The sequence below is a fragment of the Dendrobium catenatum genome, unplaced genomic scaffold (genome assembly GCF_001605985.2).
Source record: "Dendrobium catenatum unplaced genomic scaffold, ASM160598v2 fragScaff_scaffold_716, whole genome shotgun sequence".
Lineage (NCBI taxonomy): Eukaryota > Viridiplantae > Streptophyta > Magnoliopsida > Asparagales > Orchidaceae > Dendrobium > Dendrobium catenatum.
The window spans coordinates 1,739,236-1,746,491 of NW_021319178.1; positions in this window are offsets into that span (position 1 = coordinate 1,739,236).

Consider the following 7,256-nt stretch of genomic DNA (forward strand, 5'->3'; position numbering starts at 1 on the left):
TAGGTTAGGATTCTTCCTTTTCTTAGGATTAGACATTCTAGTAATGAAAAATGCCCTCCTAGGCACCATACCAGTTTAATCAAGTTTTGTTTTCCTTTAGGTTATGGTTCTTCATTTCCTTAGGATTATACTAGCGAGTGGTGGATAACACCATTTGTCTCACAATACTAGTTTAATCCAATTTTTTTTCCCTTTAGGTTAGGTTTCTTCATTTTCTTAGGATTAAACGTGCTAGTGGTGGACAATGCCCTTCGTGGCACAATCCTAGTTTATCCCAGTTTTCTTTTCCTTTAGGTTAGGTATCTTCCTTTCCATAGGATTAGTCATTCTAGTTGTGCACAACACCCTTCGTGGCACCATATTAGTTTAATCCAATTTTCTTTTCATTTAGTTTAAAGAACTTCATTTCCCTTAGATTAGATGTGTTAGTTTAATGCAGTTTTCTTTTTCTTTTAAGTTAAGAATCTTCATTTCCTTAGGATTAGATGTGCTAAGAGTGATAATGCCCTTCGTGACACCATCCTAGTTTAATCCAAATTTCTTTTCCATTACATTAGGATTCTTCCTTTTCATAAGATTAGATGTGCTTGTAGTGGAAAATGCCCTTCGCGACAACATCCTTATTTAATTTAGTCTTCTTTTCCTTTAGGTAAGGATTATTCCATTCATTAGGATTAGAAGCACTAGTGGGGGATAACACCCTTCAAGGCACCATCCTAGTTTAATCAAATTTTCTTTTCCTTTTAGTTAGAATTTTTTTTCTTTAGGATTAGATGTGCTAGAGGTGGATAACGCCCTTTGTGGCACAAAACATATTTTAATCTAATTTTAGTTTCCTTTAGACCAGGATTCTTATTTTCCTTAGGATTAAATATGCTAGTGGTAGATAATGCCCTTTGTGGTACCATCCATGTGTAAAACTAGTATTCTTTTCCTTTAGGTCAGAATTCTTCTTTCCATAGGATAAGTCATGCTAGTGGTGGATAATGCCCTTCGTGGCATCATCCTGTAGAGAGAGTTGCTATTTGCATGTTTTACATTTTTGCAACTTGTATTATTTTGATGATTTCAAATATTATTATTTTTATATATCTCCTAACACTTTTTGGAAGTTTTATTTTTTCTCTAGTGTGTACTAACATTTCAGGAAATTCAACTCCAAGCGATGAAGACTTCAAACTATTCATTTATAAATTATAAGTTTTTAAATGAAAAGAAGTGATTGTAATTGAGTGAAAAACCATAACACACACTCTTAGGGGACAATTTTTGTGAATTGATCGTACGGAATGAACCTGGTTCATACGGGACGATCATGTCAATTAACCCCTCAGAAGAGCAATGGATTGAACATGCGAGGAGAAAATTTTCTAAGTCCTAATCGTCTAGGACGAATTTAATATTTATCCCGGGATGAACTTCTCGAGATTCTCACTTACACTGTTCGTCCAGACAAAAAATAAGGTTCGTACCGGGACGAAACTCTCTATATGAGATCGTACAAGACGAATTTATTTTTCGTCCCTGGACGAAGCTCTCTGTATGAGATCGTACAGGACAAATTTAATTTTCATCCCTGGACGAAGCTCTCTGTATGAGATCGTACAGGATGAAATTAATTTTCGTCCCTGGATGAAACGCTCTGCTATAAATCGTCCCAGGATGAAACCTGTTCGTCCCAGGATGAACTGAACCGACTTACGTCAGTTCATTACGTCCTGTAGAATTTTGGGAACCGACCTATGTAATAACCGTTTCGTTCCGGACGAACATAGTTCATACGGGACGATGAGCGTATACGAACATAGTTAATACCAATATACATTAGGATCGTTTCCGACACTTTAAGTAAAATCGTCCCGGACGATCCACGATCGTACAGGACGATCCACTGCGTACAGAATTGAAAACATGCAATTTTTTGGGCAGTTTTTATTATCTTTTGTATATATACTTCAAATTATACTGCCACCAAATCTTTTTGCCAATTGATCTTTGTGCCTATTGAAAGAAAAGTCAAAGAGAGAGTGTGAGAGAGCATTCAAAGGAGGATTCCTACCACTGGAGCGTGAGGGATTCACTTGGTGTTCAAAGGTAAGAATCTCTACTTGTGATTTGGGATTACTTCACTCTTTTCTTTCTTCCTTCTACATTTGTTGTGAGAAGATTTGTAAAGGAGATCGGGTTCTCTACCCATACTAGGAGAGTGTAAAAAGATGAAGGGTTCTCTGCCCACACTAGGAGAGTGTGAAAAGACGAAGGGTTCTCTGCCCACACTAGGAGAGTGTGAAAGGATGAAGGGTTCTCTGCCCTCACTAGGAGAGTGTAAAAAGATGACTGTTCTCTATCAACACTAGGGAAAGTCTAAAAGGACGATTATTCTCTGCCAACACTAGGGAAAGTGTAAAAGGATGATGGTTCTCTGCCGCACCAGGTAGTAGTGAAAAGAGTGGTTGTAAAGGCTTCTCCGCCTTGCTGTGGGTACAAAAGGAGAGACACTATTGGTATTAGTGCAATACTCAGAGGGTGCCTCTGGGGAGTGGATGTAGGTCTGGTTTAGACTGAACCACTATAAATCGTGTGTCCTTTTATTTTACTATTTTTTATTTTATGCATTTAATTTAGTATTTTAAAATTGTGGTTGAAAAACTTTTTATAAAAATTCATAAAATTTTAATTTTGGTTAAACTTATCAAAAGAGGGAAAAATTCTAAATACCAATTCACCCCCCCCCCCTCTTGGTAGCTTTGGGACATTAACTTAGGTCTAACAACCTATTTAGTAGACTCAACATGATAGAGTTAAAGTTTTATTGTATATGCTAACTACAATGATCGTCGTAGAAAAACATGTAACAACAATGATTGATTTGATGTGATTTTTAGAGGTAAATTTGAAAATTCAAAAATCCAGCAGCATTTCCCCTTATTTTGGGACTCAAGGTGTTGAATTTTCACACAACAAAAAGGTTCACAATAATTAGGGGAAAATCCCAAGATTTTTACTAGACCCTTTTCACTATAATTAGTGGCTTAGAGATGAAATGTCATAGTTTAATTTAACCAGAATAATTGAATTTTAGATTGAGTTTTAGAAGTGACCTAAAGAATTGAGAATTTTGATTTTTATATTGAAGAAATTTTCTATAAGTCATATATCTTAGCACACTATTGATTAATCTAAGCATGCAAGTTTCTAGCATTTAAGAAAGATTTAGGAAGGGCTAGGCTTGACTCTTTCGCTCTACCAATCAAATTGGAGGCAAAATGTCCCAGCCCGACCTCGAGGGAGGTTTCCTACACTCACCTCTCATTTCACATGTCTTCATTGAGTTGGCCACACTCACCCAAGGAAGAAATGGGAGAGGGACCAATGGAGAGAAGGGTAGTTAAGACTACCGATTCAATAAAATTCATATCGCTATTAAAGATCGAGAGTGAGATTTAACCCCAGTCGAGTTGCCAAATTTGTTTTGATTGAAAAAATAAGTTTTGAAAAAGAATTAATTTTCTTTGGGAAAGATTAATTTTTTATCTTTTAGTTTTAAAATTGAACTCTTTATTATGAATAATATATCACCTCGGGAGACGATAATATCATTCCTTAATAGGTTCAAATTATAAGACTTTGAACTTATCCTGATTACTATAGTCAAACATAGGAGTGAATTTCATATAACCCTAGAGGGTCAAGGCTAAATTTAATTGAGTTTTTGACTATATTAATCTGGATAAAATAATCATTAATTTCAAAATCAAAATCGTAATAATATAATGGTATATCTTTTCAAAGAAAGAAAATATCGTCTATTATTAATCATTTGAAATTGACGATAATGATAGTCAAATTTCTATTTACCAAAGAGAATTAATTAAAGATTTTGAAAGATTTATTTTGAAAATCAATTCTGGGTTTCTAAATCTCCTACGAGCGCAAGCCCTCATAGTTAATTACATCGTAGGAAATCGGGATTTCCTACGAAAACACTCGATTAAAATAGCGGTAGAAATTTCATTTTTAGATTTCCAAAGATCGATATCAAAGGAGAGAAATGATAGGAATTTTCAAATGGGATTGGTTTAATGTTGAACACTTATTTTCAGGAGTCAAAGGATGAGGAGTAGGAAGTGTTTTGAGATTCTAAAATAATTCAGAGAACACTCCAGCCTATCCTAAGTGTTGGGCTTGAATTTGATTAAAAGATATTTTTTTAGTTTGAGTGATCGATTTTATTAGAAATTTGGGATTCAATTCCCGAAAGTTGAGGTCTTATGGCCCAAGCCAACCCCGAAACCTAAGTCTAAATTAGACACTTAAAATTGGTAGCCCGAACCTAGCTAATGCAGTGCAAGTCTGGTCTTACCCCGGCCTGGATTGGGGTGCCAGCTAAACCATCTAAACGATTTAAAATTATGAGTCCGGTCAATTTATGTGGAGTGGTCGGGACATTAATTAGATTGAGTTTGAAGAGTTGGGGCCGACATCTAGAGCGGATCATAATTGGACCCTTAGACTTATGTTGGGTATTTGATGTCTAGATAAATGCAATTAAATATTAGACTCTTTTTTAAATTGTTACTAATGCGATGCATGCTAATTGACTCGATTGAATGCATAAATCAGTATGTAGCAGTTTAAAAATTTTTGGCTTAGAAAATATGTTTTTCCCTAGAGATTGCACAACATCCCCTTCATAGATCGGCACCCTCATAGGCCAGGTGGTCTACCAGAACCCGCAGGCGGGGAGGTGCCTAACAAGGTAGAGAAAGTATAATATGAAAGCATGAAAAACCCTCGGCGAGTTCGAGCTTCCTTCTTAGGACCGTTTAGAGTTTCTATCTTATCTTAAAAGTTTTATTTAATTAAAGTAGAAGAATTTTTGACAAACCCCTAAGAGCCTAAATTCAAATTCAAGGTCAAACCAAATGCGGCATGCAAATAAAAAAAGACTAAAAAAGCAAGTATCTCTAATGCGCAATCAATTTAAATAAATCAATCAAATTAAATATATCAAATTGAATGTCCATATGGCAAGTGCCACTAATTATTACATCACAGAATTTACAAAAAATTAAAGTGGTTGGGCACCACTGACAACAACCCGGATTCTATCCTAAGATTTAAATGATTTTGAGGTTTGGGATTCTTCTCGTCGCCCATTTCTTCATCTTCTCACGAACATCTTGATTCGTCGGCTCCGGATATCCAAATGGAATGAAACTCCCCTTGAACGGGGTGTTATCTTTCCTCTTTGGATATTTGAAAGGGATCCTAATTTGACTTCCAAATGGAAGAAGACTCTCCCCTTTAGGGATGTCTCCACCTCTTTGGAATTCAAATTGGATCTTTATATCCCAATCTCAAGTCATTTTTAAAGAAATTACAACCTTATCAAATTGAATATACATTAATTCGAATAAAAAAATCTAGACTCTATCCTATAGCGTTATCCTAATAATCAGCAGTTATATAAACAATCCCAAGCAGTTATTATATGAAATTTGAAATGCAATTTTTTTTTAGCCACACTTGGCTATTTTCTTATTATTTAAAGGGGGTCTTAAGCACAGCAGGTACTTGTGCAAAGAGTATATATATTTGATTTTTATTAATTGCCCCCCTTTAATTTTAGCTCCTTGTATGAGCATGGCCACCTGCATAAGATTGAGCAAGTATAATTCGTCCCTAACCTAGGGGTAAATCTAATGCACAATCAATCACAGAATGCAGGAAGTAAGCAAACACATCAATTCTATACTAGCAAACAGCACGCAGTAAAAGCTCGAAAACCTGGCACACAGCAAAAAAGTAAACACCGGCCTATCCTAAAACTAGAGTCGGTGATCCTAGTAAACCGTCTAAAGTGTGTGAGGTAGGCTATGTGGCTTTGATATCTCCTAAATAGGATATTTAGTTGAAGTTATTTAAGGTTTGATTGGTTGAAAGGCTTAAAGAGGATTTTGATTAAAATTTAAGTATTAGCAATTTAGAATTGATTTTAATAGTTTCTTTTATTATTTATAGGACTCCACCTTTGTTTCACTCCGAGGCCGTGAAGATTATTTTACCTTCCTTGGGCTAACTTAATAGCCTCGTAGGTCTCGGTTACCTAGTAGTACCCGATATGATTAAGTGAATTAGGTTGATTAAAGATTAAGGGTTAATGAATTTTATTAGAACTGTTTAATTGCTGGCTTTAAGGGTTGGTTAATCATTTCTGGAGTTTTTAAAGCAATTTTGAGTTTTTAAGAATTTTGGAATATTTTAATCATTTAATAAAGGGGTTAAAAGTTGACTTTTTGATTAAGGGTGTTTTCTATAAAGTTAATATTTTATTAAAATACTAGACTTTACTACAATCAGTTAGATAGTAAGTACGCTGAAATCAGATTTTTCTACATTTTATTACGAAGGTTTGAAGTTTTGAATTAGTTTTGACCTATAGTTAACCAAAAATTTGACTTTTTGATTTTAACAGACTTCTAGAAGTTTAATATTTTAAATAAATATTAGACCTTATTAGAAATTGAATGCAAGTGAGTTTGTTAAATTTTGATTTTTATTGAATTAGTTATGAATTTTTGAAGTTTTGACTATTTATTGAATTATTGAAAATCCTTAATTAAAGACCCTTTTTATTGTTTTACTCCAAATGAGTTCCCAACTCCTTGAAATCAACTCCAAAGGCCAGGAATGACCTAAAGATTCCCAAGTGTTTGGGAAGTTATTGGAATTTTTAATTAATTATATTAATTAAATATTAACCTTTACTTAAAATTAAATTAAGGTTAATCTACTATCAATTCAAAGGGGTTTTAATTTTCATTGGTTAAGGATTCAAATCTGGTCTGTTAGAGGCGTTATACATAATTTTTGGGTTTAAATAGGATTTATTATATTTTTTGAAGGTTTTAAGGCTTAATTAAGGAATTTAAAATAGATTTATATACATACATACATACATATATAAATTCAAAGGGGTTTTAATTTTCATTGGTTAAGGATTCAAATCTGGTCTGTTAGAGGCGTTATACATAATTTTTGGGTTTAAATAGGATTTATTATATTTTTTGAAGGTTTTAAGGCTTAATTAAGGAATTTAAAATAGATTTATATACATACATACATACATATATAAGGCTAACCTTATTTATTATATTTAAGGCTTGATCAAGATATCTAAATCTTTAAACACATACAATCAAGCAAGCCTTATTTATTATATTTAAAATATTATATATATATATATATATATA